Source organism: Opisthocomus hoazin, chromosome 25 (assembly GCF_030867145.1).
Source record: "Opisthocomus hoazin isolate bOpiHoa1 chromosome 25, bOpiHoa1.hap1, whole genome shotgun sequence".
NCBI lineage: Eukaryota > Metazoa > Chordata > Aves > Opisthocomiformes > Opisthocomidae > Opisthocomus > Opisthocomus hoazin.
The window spans coordinates 4,823,824-4,837,243 of record NC_134438.1 but is presented as its reverse complement, the minus strand read 5'-3'; the positions used below and the strand labels follow the sequence as shown (position 1 = coordinate 4,837,243).

The 13,420-nt window shown below is 50.0% G+C and overlaps 1 protein-coding gene across 3 annotated transcripts in view; it reads left to right on the top strand.

Moving 5' to 3' along the window:
• PPP1R12B (protein phosphatase 1 regulatory subunit 12B) overlaps positions 1-13,420 on the top strand; it is a 129,467-nt gene that overhangs the window by 83,769 nt on the left and 32,278 nt on the right. The gene's annotated exons all lie outside the window — the stretch shown is intronic.

Sequence of the window (13,420 nt, the reverse complement as noted above, 5' to 3'; positions counted from 1 at the left end):
TTTCCTAATAATTATCGAGTCCTTCCAAATTGCCTTGGCTTCTGTTGGTTTTGTCTGTCTTTGTCTAAAACACATTTGAGCCTGACAGCATGACTTACTCTGACAATGTTAAAGCTAAATACATTTCCAAACTATTAAATGATGTGCAAGACCTGGGAAAAATAGGAAATTTAAGGTTGCTTAGGGGTCAGCCTGCTTCGGTGACGTTTAATCTTTGCCAGAAAATGTTGGATTTACTATAGGCTTTCCTCATACTTTGCAATTCAGTAGAGTGATTGAAGCGTCATTTTATTGAAAAGTTTACTGGTTCCCTTGTGAAAATTGTCAGTAACACCCTTCAGGGTGTATTTTTGTTCTTCTTTTTACAATACTCGGTCAAAATGGGGCGACATCATGGTGAGCCTTGTGGGGCCCAGCGACTCACGCGGTGCTGGGATGGCTCTTAGTGAGTGCTTGTCTTTCAGTGCCCGCCTTTGCTTTCCCAGTGCTTACTCTGCAACATGAAATGTGGGATATTCCCTCCCACACAAGCACCCCCTGCTTCAAGCAGACCAGCTCTTCTCACAGGAGTGACTCTTCACAGCCTCGTTAAATCTTCCACTGACCCCGCGTGAAAGGTTCAGCCTTTTGACGTCCTCAGAATTGTTTTGACATTTCTGCTGTCTCACAGTAAGACTGAAGGAGGGGTATTTTGTAATGTGTAAAAAGTAACAATAAGGACACCTTGTGTTCCAGCAGTCATGTTTTGAACTTGATGGGAATGTCTTGTTCTTCTGGGAAGTTGTCCCAGATCAGCTAAAAATCACTGGAAACTCTGAGCACAGTTCTCGCCGCTCTCGTCAAGGGGTAAACTGCACTTCATGAGAACCCACCGTATGTTCCTGCCCAAAAATTCAGGGTCACTGAGTCTCTTACAATTAATGATGCTGGTTTTCCCTAAATTAATAGCGAGGAATCCTTTTGTCTTCTACTTCCCGTGATTTTCTCGTGGGTTCCCCTCTAACAGCAGGGCGACCTCCCTTCAGTTCCCTTGGCCCCTCGGCACGCCTGCTTTGTGCTGACTCTCCCCTGTTTTCCTCCGCACCGTGTGTACATTAGACCCTGGTGTAGACTCTCCCCCCACTGTGCTGGTGCTGGTTTTCCCATTCTCCCAGCCCTCTTGTTTTTATCCAGAGTCTGGCCCTGTCCTCCTGACACCCACCCTGCAGGTATTTGTAAGCATTTCTAAGGTCCCCTCGCAGCCTTCTCTTCTCCAGGCTGAACAAGCCCAGCTCCCTCAGCCTCTCCTTGCAGGAGAGATGCTCCAGTCCCCTCACCATCCTCGCAGCCCTCCTCTGGACTCTCTCCAGTAGCTCCTCATCTTTCTTGAACTGGGGAGCCCAGAACTGGACACAGCACTGCAGATGGGGCCTCCCCAGGGCAGAGCAGAGGGGGAGGAGAACCTCCCTGACCTGCTGGCCACACTCTTCCTAATGCACCCCAGGATCCCATCGGCCTTCTTGGCACCCAGGGCACGCTGCTGGCTCATGGTCACCCTGTCGTCCCCCAGCACTCCCAGTCCCTCTCCACAGAGCTGCTCTCCAGCAGGTCAGCCCCAAGCAAGAAGGCCCTGCTCAAGTTCCCCCCTCCAAACCATGCAGCGCTGGAGCTCCGCAAAGGAAAGGTGGATGCAATTTTTGAAAAAGGAACAAATACATTTTGTTTTAATTCTTGGAAGTGGAGGAATTTCTTGTGGCTCAAACTGATGAGCACCAGCGTGGGAAACCAGCCCAGGCGCTTCGGCTGAGTTCTGGGCAGCTGCGAGCAGTCAGGCCACGTTCGTGTCTTTGCTCCCAAGCCCACGTTCTCCTTGATGCAGGCTGCTTGGATGCGTTGTGGAAAGTTGGAAGAGCAGATCAAGTTTTATTGTGGAATAAATGTTCAAGGGCACAAGGACTTCAGCTGGAAAAAGCCCCTGGGGAAGCAGCTTGAAGAGTTTTTTGCATGGTTCCACTGGGAAGGATTTTTTTGGTCTGGGGAGGCCTGAGCTCGAACCAGAGGTGGGGAAAAAATTTGGCCACAGTCTCGTCTCTGTTTCTCAGAAAGTACAAATTACGGGGGTCTGAAAAATCCCGTTAGTACCAGGCTGAGCAGCGTGGGTAGGTTGGCGTTGGGAAACTGTTCCTGCTCCCCGCACGCCAGTGACTGGGAAATATCGGCGAGCACTCGGTCGTGGTGGGGCCAGCGCGTAGGAACGCGAACGGTCAGTGCAGACACCAGTCAGCAGCTCTAGTTTGGGATGCAGCATTTGAAGGATGATGATGAAGACTGTATAGAATGGTCTGATGTTACATTTTGGAGAGGGTTTTCTCTATCCTCAGCTCTTCTGGCTTTGACTTATACCTGACTTCTGCCATTGCTGTTACACAGCAGGAGAAATTGGGAACAATTTTGGAAGAAAAGCGTATTTTAAATGACATGCCATGCACAAGAGGAATAGAAAAATGTGTGTAATCATTTAAGGAATTTCATCACCTTGCGTTTCTCTTCGGTGGCATTACAGATGTGCCTCACTCGTGTGTTAGAGAGCTCATCAAGGGAAAGCTTTAAATACAGGGGAATGCACGGAGTGTCGTGTTGGTAAGGTAACAATTTCTGGGCAGTAAAAGTGTCAAAGAAAACATCTGTTCTTAGGAACTTCTTCTAGGACAGTCTGTATAGCACCATATAAAACCCAGATGCATTAATGGAATGAACTTCTATGCAGCAACAACACTGAAACGTGTGATGATGGGTTACAGTCACAGTACATGTATTAAATGGGCTCCATTCTTCTCTCCCTGTACTTAGATGTACAAAACACAAGTGTTTTAAATTCTGCAAAACACTATTCAAGCCCACGCTGTTTTGTAAATATTACGTGTTCTGCCTAATTGTGCTATTAACAGGAAATCACCGGATGCAACGGGACATCGACAAAAACTAACTCTGTCTTAGGAGGACTGAATTTCTAAGCTCGATGCCATGAATTCAAAGGGAAGACCAATGAACTGGAAAATTCCTTACGCAAACCAAATGTCTTGATGTAATAGAGTTAGAACTTGGGAGCCCTGATTTTGCGGTGTTCTGTCTCCCGCCTATATTTTTGCTTTTAGTGGCATTTTGTCTTCTGCAGAGACTTCCAACGTAGTTTCTGTGGTCATGCTGTTTATCCAGTCCATCTTTTAAAAAAGGTAAACAGCTAAAAGATGAGAAATAGCTTGAGGTAGTGTTTTGCCACTCGCCTGTCGTAGCCGGACTGCCCTAGGATCCCAGCAACTACCCCGTGTTTTATTGCCCGCTCTCCCCGACGCCGCGCGGCGTCGCGTGCCGCTGGGCGGGCTGCCGACGTGCCTGCCAGTCTGCTGAAGCTGAGGAAGGCTCCGAGTCCTCCACTTTCTGGGCTCGGGTTGCCTAATATGGTAAGGTATGTCTTCCCGGGCTGCGCTGTGCTGCTGGGATGCGAGCGAGAGTTGGCTGGAAGAAGGGAACAGAATAGGTGAGCCTCCTGCCAGCTGATCCGGAAGGGAGCTCTCTGAATCCAGACAGCGCTCCGTGGCCCCGTTCATCCTGCGCCTTGCCGCTGCCGGCCCGGGGCCCCTCCGGGGCACGCGGGATGCCAGTGTTTGTCCCTGGTTTTACCCATGAATGTTTACTGCTGGCCTAGAGGCAGTGGGACACGGGAGGGAAGCCATCTGGCCCCCGTCCAAGGTGGCGTAGGTGGTACTGGGCGTCACTTGCGTGACGGTCGTTAAATTAGAGAGCAGTTAATGATGTGGAAAGTAAGGCTGTGAGAGATTGGCTCTGTTTAGTCCTGTTTATAACAAAATGCGGTCATGGGTTGTGTATGCTGTGAGGAAAGCAGATCTTTAGTATGTGTATAATCGGCAGTATAAAACTGAGTTGAAAATAGCAGAAAATTGCTGCAAGAGCATGAGCTAACGTTCTGCCATAGAGCTTTAAATATGCTGAAGAACAGTTTTATTGTGTTCATAGTGCCCTGGGTTCTTTGGGAGGCAGAGGGGGAAGACACTATAGAAATTTAAATTAATTCTGCAAATATTTCTACAAAATATTTTCACATCTGCACAGATAAATTGCCTGATGAGTTCTCCAAGCCTAATACGCTTGTGTTGGCTTTTCTTAACCTTAATGTTTTGAGAAGGGCATCAGACTTGCTGGCTGCTGTCCCTGTTGGTACAGCATTTAAATCGTCAGCGAGGCTGCCCAGTGCCTATTTGCGGCTCTGGGAAAACATTGTTTGTGCTGAAAGCCAGGCAGTCCAAGCTGGCTGTGTGGACTGCAGGGTTACAGCTAAATGCGTTCAGGTTAATTCCTCTAATTCATGGAGCTGCTGAATTAGGAAGGTGTAGTGTGAAGCAGTGTCCATGATGGAGATGAGTAACACAAAACCAGCTAAAATCCAATCTGTGAGTCCCAGGAAGATGGAGCAAAATAGCGAGTCCTCCGGGAATGGTGTACGAGGTCAAAGCCTCAGAACTATTTAAGGTGACTTTATGCTTTAACTTCTTGTTTAGTAAATTACTCTCGGAATGTCGGTGTATTCCGAGGTGACTGATCTTTCTCGGTTGTCAGCAGGCAGTTTCTCCAGAGGCAGTGGAGCTGAGCTGAGCGACGTGTCGGATACCCACCAGATACCTTGGCTTTTGCTGGTGTTGCTGGGAGGCCTGCGCAGTCGGGTCACGTTATCCCATCTCACCCCAGGGTGCTGTCCCTTTGCTTCCGTGGCAGCTATCTCACAGGTGTCCTGGGGTCCTTCTGCTTTCTTCCCAGAAGGAACTGGGAGCAGTGTGGTGGACAGGGCGGCAGCAGGATCGGTGCCACGTCTGTGCGTCTCTCCAGCTCCAGTGCCGTGTGGATGCAGCGCAGCCTCTCCAGGAGACTCGACTGGCCGTGTTTGGTCTGGCTGGTAGCCTGGACCCGTTGGCCCGAGGGACAGCATTGCTCCCTGACTCCCAAAGACAGAGTAGACCTAACTATTGCTTTACGTCTAATTGTGTTTATGATTTTTGACTGTTTAAAGGCTAACAGCATATGGTTTTGCTTATGCATGTAATGGAGTGTCATGGCAATTTTAGTTTGAAACTGTCAAAGTCTGTCTCATCCTGACATGCTCAAAATTATGGGAAGGAAAAAATATCTCTAACTGCTGAACTACTTCTAGCAGATTCCCTGCCCCTCTGGGAGCTGGTGATCGTACTTCACTGTCAGTCATCCGGCAGGCTGCGGAGAGGATGTCTCTCCTGATGTGCTTGAAGACATCCTCCAAAAATATCTGATCTGCTGGAGGAGAATTCCTGCTTGCAGCAATAGATGTCTGGGTAGCCCCTGATGGCTGTGTCGTGTGGATGTGACTGGCTGCCTCGGAGGATGGGCGAATGGTGCATGGGCAGCAGGCGATGGCTTCAGCAGATGCAGCCCCTACGTATCGTGCTTTCTGGCCCTGCTCACCGGTGTGCTGGTGCGTGGTTCTTTGTGGCCAAGCCCCCGTGAAGCTGATAGGCCTTGTTGCCTGGACGTACCACGCGGACTGGTGCAGTCCCATGGTTAGGCAGTAAATGATTTATCTCCCAGATACACCCAGAAGGAGCGAAAAGCAGAAGCTGTATTGCCAGATGACTAACGAGGAATTGAAGAGTAATCTAAACTTGTTTGGAAAACTGAAGTCAAATTCCCTAGCAATAAAATGTCCTTTGGAAACTACCACTGTAGGAAAAATTCTGTGTTCCAGTAAATCAAGTGTGGTGATGCTGTTTGTCCCCCTTGTCTTTAAAAGGTCACTTTTTGTTCTGAGTTTGTTCCTCCCACATGCTTCTCTTCAGAAAAAGCCTCGTCTTTGGAAAGTCATTGTTAGTTTTTTTTGCTTTTGGACATGGAGTTTGCCTGCCAGAAGTAACATTATTTGGCAGAAGCTACTTCATTATTTGGTAGGTCAAGCTGGAGAATCCTGAAGCTGCAAAACTTCCTGGCAGGAATTTCCCACCAGCTTTGGTTTAATTCACACCTCAGCACATTTCGTTATCCATTAGAGTAGGTACCTAGCATGTAGCTAATGCTGGGCGCTGTTGTGCGTGTGTGTATATATATGTGTAGGCTTTTTTTATTTCTCCTAGATTTCATCCTCGGGAGTGAACATAACCTTCTGCACCGCAATCTGCTGCTGAAGGAAGGCCAGAAATAGGCTTGAAACATAGCTAGATAGCAATGTGTTGAAGTTATACGTCTGTTTGGCCAGTGGCACGAGAATATTGGTTTGTGTCCGCCAGTCGCTTCCCCAGGGGAGCTGAGCGAAAGGTTCCACAGCGGTGGAGGGGCTGGGGCGGGTGGGAGGTACAGGGAATCTGATGAATTTAGCTAAAGAGCAGAATGGATTGTGACTCTGTTCTGAGTGCCCTGAGATTTCTGTTTCTCTATGTCATATTTTGGAAAGTCCCCTCAGCTTGAAATAGCTGTGTTTACATCTGGTGCTTCTATTAGTGTTTGCTTTCTCGGTTTCCCTGACATGGCCTGTTCATATCTTTGCAGAGTTCTGCTGCGGTTCTCCTTCCTAACGCCACGTGTTTGTGCTGCTCCATCCTTTGCAAGAAAGCTGGGGCAGGGAGGAGGCAGCCTGTCAGTAAATACTTGCAGAGTGCAACTGCTGAACACCTTTGACTGGAAAATACCGTGTTCTAACACTGCCTTGTCCTCAGCGACGGGAACTGGGTGAAATCATTTGATTCTGGGCGTGAGCAACGCTCTAAACTCAACTGAGTGGAGAGTGGGAAGCAGCTCTCTGGATTTTATCGTGCTGCTTTATTTGAACGAAAAGTGGTATGGAGTTTGGGAAAGAAGCCGGACTGTGGGAAGGCAGAACCAGGTTTGGGGTGGACATGAAGCAAGTTATCTGTAGACATCAGTCTTCCCACTGGTGTGTAGGCATCGTGAGGGTTATGGCGTGAAAACACGCAGTGCCGAGGTCGCTCCAGGCCTCTGGGTTTGTAACCGTGGCTGCGTTTACAGCCTTGAATGGAATCAAATCTGTGGTCTCGGAAGCGTTTATTTTTGGCGAAGCAGCGACTGCCCCATCTGTCTCCCTCTGATGGGACTCGGTTGCTGCAGCGTGGTTTTGTCGTTGCTGATGATTGCTGCCATTGCCATCCATTTCTGTAACCTCTCGCCATCATCCCTCGTGGAGATGATGAACTGAAGATAATGAAATCATTTTCCCTCTTCTACACCCTTCACAGAATCACAGAATGTTCGGGGTTGGCAGGGCCCTCTGTGGGTCACCCAGCCCAACCCCCTGCCCAAGCAGGGTCCCTTGCAGCAGGCTGCACAGCACCGCGTCCGGGAGGGTAAGTTTAGTTCTCAGCTTCAGAGTCTAGGGAGGTCCCTGAGGTGTCGCTGAACGCCCCTTCTTCTCCTGCTCCTGTTGTAAATGCTGGATCTGAGCGTTCCAGGCACCTTGTCCGTTCTTCCAAAAACTCCATTCTGCTCCACAGAACTGCTGCAGTATTTTTCTCCTGTGTGGATAATTGGACACTTACAGGTGCTAAAATGGTGTTTCTGTGCTGAGAATGGTGCTTTTTAAACTATTCGCTGCTGCTTTTTGTTTTGTATATTTGTAAGAAAGCATAAAGAAAAGAATTCTGAAGTTTTATATTTAAAAAGTACTATTCTCAGCCCACACTAAAATTATCTGCTTCTGTGGCTGAGTGCTAATCCAGGTATGCCTAATGGGTACAGCTTCCAGCCTTTCTGTGACAAATTTAGTGATGGGAATGAAAAGTGGGGGAATGCTGATGCTATACGTGCAGTTATAGACTGTCAGCTGCCGTGTGTGTGCTGTGAGGAGAGGAAGATCCTTTCCTTCAGCTTCTGATCTGCGAGACGCAACGCCAGGTCTGCTCGTGGGAATCCTAGTCAGGGCACTGCGGAGGAGAGCCCCATCCCTTCCACGGTTCGTATTCCATTTATGGCAAACTGCTGCAGTGCCTCACATCACGTTTATAACACAGCTTATTGCCTGGCCAATAATTTCTTTGCTACAGCCCTTCAGCCTTCTGTTACCGAACATAACCATTACTGCCTTCTCCAGTTCTAAATAAACCCCACGAAGCTATAAGTGAACCTGTTAAAGCTTGCATATAATTCTAAAGTGATTTATTTAAAGTGTTTTAAAGGGGTTTTTATATAGCATGTATTTTCAATCAACTTTTCATTACCCAGAAGAACAGTGGGTTGGGTGTTTCGGTGAATGCGGCTGCTACAGCTCTGACCCCGAGCTGTCCCACCCAGCAGCAGCCGCCCTCCAGCCCTCGGGGCTCTTGCCGCGTGTCTGCAGACTGCGTGGCGGTTCAGAGGTAACGGGGAGTTAGGTGGACAAAAAAGGAGGTTTATTGTTGCAGCTTTGACAGGCTGGCTTCTCATGGCACCTCCTGGGTTAAGTAACAGTGCTGCTAATTCGAAATCACGCGCTGAAAGGAACGGTTTCTCTGCAGAACCAGCAGAATTTCTTTGCCCAGAAGGCGATGGGTGCAGCGAGCCAAGGTGGAAGAGCAGGAGGGTGAGCAGGACGGCCTTTCCTTTGCAGGTGAACTCCTTTCCAAAAGTTTGGGTAATGCTCGAGAGACTTTTTACTGCAAGATGCTGTGTAGAGGAAGAAGTAACTGGTGTGCAGGTACTCGAGGTGCAGTAATCACCGGGTCTGCAGTCTTTTGGCTGGCTCTGGAGCCCTGCGTGTTAAACCAAACCGGTATTGCTGGCGTGTCAGACCCGACCTCGGATCGGTCACGGGCTTCTGCTTTGCAAGCAGCAACGTTTGTGTCCGATTTTAGGCAGAGTGGAAGCAAGAGCAAGGCAAGTAAGAAACTATTCTAGGGTCAAAGCAGTGGTACCATTGAGTGTGTGCAAAGGCTGTGTGTTACTTAGGGCTTAAATACTCACAAATACAGGGCATCCTGAGGTGAAGGGAATCACAAGATTTATTAAACTTTGTCCACAGTATCAATGTTGTTACAAAGGGGAGGTACAGTACTCTGACGCTGTGGATTTCAGTTCTGTGTGCCACTCCAGTAACAGAAAGGCAATAGGAAATCTAATCTTGACTCTGCTCTCGGTGGCCTATGTCAATAGTTAGCAGATTTTTCATGTTTAAACTGAGTTTCTCTGGATTTTTTACAGAACTACTTTAGACCCAGAACAATTATTTTGTGGGGATATAGTGGCTTTGCAGCCTGGCTCTTGGAAACAGCTGCCAGGACAGTTTCGTTTGCTCCATTTCTCCAGAGAAGTGTCATAAGAATAAATGCAGCTTTAGAATTGATTTTATGTATAAAATTACAGGTTTTGGTGTTTTCCTTGGAGTGGGCCATGACTCAGCACACAGACAGCGTGCTCTCCTCCTGCAGGAGGGAAAGCCAGGAACGAGAGTTGTGAACTGAGGAGCAAACAGCTCTGCGGAAGGGGATACCCCTGGTGTCTGGGGCCGCACAAAGCAACGACGGGGAATTCTCTGCTGCTCGAAGAAAAGGAAGCAAAATGATCTCACCATTAGGTTCAAAGGCAAACATGCAGCGTGCTGCCTGCCTCTCCCTCGTGCTGCTCGGCCAGCTGGGTTGTAACTCGCATCTTGTGTCCCTGAGGTACAGCCCCGTTGTTCTTGCATTGCTTGGCCCAGCGTAGGAGAGGGTGACAGAGAGCTGCGCCCCGGTGAGAGCCCGTCCTCAGAGGCTGAGTGCATGAGTCCCAGCGCACGCAACTTAAACTGCTCTCTAGCACTGAGGCCAGCGTGCAGCGAAGGCCGTGTTACCAAACCCTCTTACCCTCCAGATCGGCGGGGCTGTGTCCAAGGCGCCTGCTGGGAACGGTCCCTGCAAGGGACAGCCCAGGTTGTGTGTGGAAGAGCGTTGGTTGGCCAAGGATGAGACGATGCCGGTGACCTTCCGACAGCTGGGTGGTCTGCAGGGTTGTGTGCTCTTGGGCAGGGATGGTCCCTGACTGTGTTTGATTGCACTGATGTAGCCAAGGAGGCCCTGCGGGAAGGTGCATGGCATGGAGAGCATCCTGGTGCTGTGTAGCCGTGGTTGGTGTCTTCAGCTCAGCCCCTCCATCAGCTGGAGACGCCAGCGTGCGCTTCAATGCGTGCCTGCGCTGGGGAGATAGGGAGGCCTGGCGATGAAGGACAGCAGTCAGCTGAGTGGGAAGGGATGCAGTGATGTACAAGAGAGCGTGGAAAATGACAGCTAGGACTTTGAGAAGATAGTTTGGGGATCATTTGTTCCAAAAATACCAACTACTCTACCTCATCCTTCGTGTTTTATTAGTCTCCCAAGAGGGCTTCTCCTTTCCTTCTCCTCTGCTCTCCCAGAGATGCCGTGGGCTCCCAGCACCCGTGAGCATCACTCTGCAGCTCTGGCTTTAGCTCCTAGCTTTGTTTCCCACTTTTGTCTGCTGCAGCTGGAAAGTTACAGTGCTGCCTAAATTTATCAGTGTCGCATTCTGTAGGTGAAGATTTTCTCCACACATAGAAGGGGTGTTTGTGGTTTTCCCCCCAGATATTTAGCTCAAGGCTTCATCCTCTTTCTGGTACATCGTTTTCTTGGATATGGGTCTCGCCCTCTAACTAATTAAAAAAATGGGTGCAAACACAGTTGTCATTACCAAAGGGAAGGAGAGGTCAGCCATCTCAAAGGGAAAGGAAAGATGTCTGAAAAGAGTGGTCATAGTCAAGACCACTGCTCTAAGTGTAGGAAATGCACTATTTCGTACAAGTATGGGGTGTATACTATACTATAGTACAGCTGTGCTGCTGTGCTCAAAAGACAAGAAGAAACTTTGAGGTGATTTTGCCCAGAAATACGATGCAGCGTGAAGTTAACAGCCCGGGCAGTCTCAGGGGTTTGTGTCCAGTGGCTGTGGAAACGCTCATGGAAGACGATATTTTTGCATGTCTCTCCGGGTGCTGTGTAAATATTCCTGAGCAGAATCAGCAGCCCCGCTGGCAGAGCGCAGACCAGGCTGCCGGTCTCGTCGGGCGGTCCCTGACGGAGAGGAGCAGCCAGATCTAAACCCTGACCTTGGATATCAGAACATCAGGGTGCAAGGACGGCAGCGCTGCAGAGGAGGAGTCGCCTTTCATACCTATACAGGGGAAAACTTGAGAGTAAACCGTACAAAACGGCAGGAACAAACCCAGAAATTAGCCACCTTGAAATAACGATGAACCGCAGTCTGTTTTGCCGTATTGCACCTCATTCTGCTCCCTTTCTCCTGGCGAATAAGGATGCTAATTCTCATGCCGCCCCTTCTCTTTAAAATGAGTTATTGTCCACCAAGATGCGTTTTGTCAATCTGTGAGGCATCTGCACTGGATGACTAATTAACTTTTAATTAGTAGGGAATAGAAGGCTCAGTTTTTGTTTTGGTTTGAGGCTCTGGCTGTGAGTTCTGTTCTGAAACGTTGATTCTGGAGCTTTCCCGCCCCTCCTCAGCAGAAACCAGGGAGGGATGTGGCAACAGTTCCTTTGGGACGGGGTGGGAGGAGAAGCAGAACCCTGCAATTCAGAGCTGTTGAACTCCACCTTGGTGACTAAGCTGGGCTTTGTCAGCCTTGGGATTGGGACACTCCAGTCTGCTGGTGGCCACACGGGTTAGCCCAGTTTCACTCGCTGTTTTGAAACCCCAGAAACTGAGACTGCTGCGAAAGGGTAACCCGCGTGCGCGAGTTCTGTAAATAGGTGTTTGAAATGTCTGCATTTCTGTGCTGTGGCTGAACGGCAGCGTCGGGCTCCGGGCCCCTGGGAGAGGTGGAGGTGATGAGTGCCGCAGATGGAGGCTGGAAAGATCAAGGTCCTGGAGCAGCGGGGTGCCTGTCCCTGCCGCCTTCTGTGTCTGGACTGGATTCCCATACCTTTAAAAGGGAACGCAGAAATATTGCCAGGCAGAATTAGACCTCTCCGAACTTCCCCCCGCCCTCCTGCAGTCAGTGAATAATGAATCCCCTCCTTCCTCAAGACAGGGTGTGAAGCAGAAACCTGGGCTGGAAGGGACTTTCCTAGAGAAGGACAATCCGGCTGCCCCGGTGTCCTCTCTCCGTGGTCACGCAGCGACGCTGCGTCACCCCTTGGTAGCGAAGATGCAGGATGGCAGGAGGAAGCATCGCAGCTGCTGTTCCAGGCACCCTTCCCCAGCTACATAAGTCAGTAAAATGACACAGCTGTGAAGCAGCGTGCAAAAAAGGGGCAAGATTTCAGATCAACAGACAGATATCCAAGTGTAGTAATACTCTGAAAGGATTCTTGTGTAGATGTTCTTATGCGCTTGCTAGGAAATGTTTCGTGACGAAGCAGGCTGTGGAGCTGGAGCAGAACGTGTGCTGCAGATACGTTAACTCCAGGCACCCAGTGACCTGGTCAGGAGCTGGTTTGGGCAGGTGTCCGGATGAGGACACATCATTCGGGGTGGTACTGGTTCTTAAGGGCGGCCTTACTGGAACTGGTCCGCTGCAGATACCTGGGCTGATGCCTTTCCAGCAGAGAAAAACACAGATTTGCAACTTTATGGCTGCAAGACTCTACGTAGCGTACGAGAGCCATAAAACCAGCGCACCCTCTGTGGGTTTGAGGGTATTTTTCAGATGAACATCACGTGCTTATGTAGATGGGACACAAGGGATGTCCACTTGCCTTTGCAGCCAGCAATCTTGCCGTCTCCGAGACGCTGCGGAGCGCGGCTTTCCGGTGAAAAGCAACTTGTGCAGCAGCAGCAGAGCTCCCAGAGAGCTCGCTGGAAGTTTGGCGAGAGCGGTACATGCTCTCCCCACCCTCCTTCCTTTCCTCCAAGCTCCTCTCCCCTCCTCCTCCATCCCAAACGCTCGTTTCAATGGGTGTACGCTACACAAGCTCCGCGTCGCCTGCTCGCAGCTCGGAACGGGCTGATGAGCACACAACAACAATCCTGTTGTGCCGCAGGAGCGTGTCCTCCCTGTAGCGGTGCGAACCGCTCCGTGTCCTGTCAGGTGCCGCCCCGTGTCGCAGCCGCGACGCGCGAGCTGGAATTAAAGCTTTGCAGAGTGCCGTCGAGTGGCCTCCGACCTGCGGCGCGCAGCCCGCCAGGCCCTGCGAGCTCGTGAATTATTTTCTTTTCTCCCCCCGCCTCTTTTTTTTTTTTCTCCTTTTTTTTTCCCCCTTTTTTCCCTACAAGTGGCAGCCCAAATCCCAAGCTGAAAGTGAATCGCTGCTGCTGGCCGCCCTCCAGCATTCCTCGCGGAGCGAGTCAGGATCTGGAATGTCAGGAGGCAGCGGCGCAGGGCCCGGAGAAGCCTGCGCGTGGGTAACGGCGCCCAGGAGGAGGAGGAGGAGGAGGAGGACGGAACAAAACACAACTTCAGCCGGACTGC